The sequence below is a fragment of the Eurytemora carolleeae genome, unplaced genomic scaffold (genome assembly GCF_000591075.1).
Source record: "Eurytemora carolleeae unplaced genomic scaffold, Eaff_2.0 scaffold244, whole genome shotgun sequence".
NCBI classification, from domain to species: Eukaryota; Metazoa; Arthropoda; class Copepoda; order Calanoida; family Temoridae; genus Eurytemora; species Eurytemora carolleeae.
Window position 1 is genome coordinate 195,948 of NW_019396165.1, and position 1,461 is coordinate 197,408.

Sequence of the window (1,461 nt, forward strand, 5' to 3'; positions counted from 1 at the left end):
GGACAGGGATTTAGGAACAATAAAAAGATTGTTCAGGAATTAGGAACAAAAATATTGGATTAGGACAGGGATTTAAGTTGGGTCGGACACAGTATTAGGAACAGGAACAATAATAGGGACATTAGCAATTTAAAAACAAAAAGAAATTACTAGTTCTACTTAAATGCATGAAACTTAGGACCAATATTACAATTTTGATAAATGAGTATTGATTAAGGAACATTACTAGATATGAACAATATTATAACTTAAGTCTAGTTTCTTACAAATTTCTAACTCTAAATTTATCGTTAACAATAACATTTACTTGATGTCGGTGATTTTTAAATTAAACTGAAGAAAAGAAAGTCAAGATTTCCATAAAATAAAAAAAGCTTGAAATTGAAAAACACATACGATTTATAAAATTGGGAACATTTTTTGCCTCGAAATCTCAGGGAGGGGCTACGCCCCTCCCTGAATCTGTCAGGGGGTGGCGAATGTCCCCCCGCCATATGTTTTAAACAAACAAAAAACATTCTATTTAACCATGCAATATATTAACATTATATAAAAAGTTAATTGTTGGGTTCGGATTGGATTGAAAACATGCAAAAATAGAAAGAATTACTTACTTTACTATTAAATTATTGTTTCAGGATTCACCTTTAAGTTTACGTTACTTTTATAAACTCGCAAATAAGATAAGAGATTTATTCTTCGAGCTTGCAATGCATTTCAATACTTTCTTTCGTTATCCAGAACCTTATTGTGTTATTATAAGATCAAAAAATGTCTATAACAAAAATTTACCTACCTTGCTTTTTCTATTAAATGATCGGATTCGGTTAGGTTAAATATCAGAGATGAATTATTTCACTGTAGCGTTTATTTAACCAGCTGTTACTGTATTATGACTCGTCTACCTCGCTACGTCACACTGGTGACTGGACCTGGACGGTCTACCAAGGAATCTAGCAGGCAACTGTATTGTAGGTATAGAGTAGACACATATCTGATTGCTGAGCACACTCACAATTGTCATATCCTTTTACATTTTATTCCTAAATTAAAACATTGTAATACATTCAAAAATCAAAGTTTAGATTTAAATCGCAGTATTATTAATTTTTTGAAGATACCATAAAGCTTAAAGGAATTCCAGAGCCCAATTTGAATGTATATACTATGAGTCTGTATGGCTGTGCCGTTGTATGCAGAGACTAGTGCAGACGAAATGACACACAGAGGGGAAGAGGCGCGCCTTACTCTAACTCTACTCACTTGTACTCTACCTTCTCTATCTTTACCTTTAAACATGTATTTAATTTATTCAGAGAATTCAGATATTGAGAAGAACAGGAAACCAAGATGGATCAAATAGGCATCCTGCGCCCCTCTTTTAGTAACAAATCGCATTTTTTCATCGGAAATAAAAACCCAAAATTTCGTAGGTTTTTTAATCATATATCATTTTAAGAT

The 1,461-nt window shown here is 32.4% G+C and overlaps 1 protein-coding gene across 1 annotated transcript in view; it reads right to left on the bottom strand.

The window, feature by feature from the left end:
- LOC111696952 (CDC42 small effector protein 2-A) overlaps nt 1–926 on the bottom strand; it is a gene marked incomplete at its 5' end in the record, with an annotated part of 5,053 nt that extends 4,127 nt beyond the window's left edge. The window contains 1 exon segment of the mRNA XM_023466770.1: nt 797–926.
- Between the last annotated feature and the right edge of the window lie 535 nt (nt 927–1,461).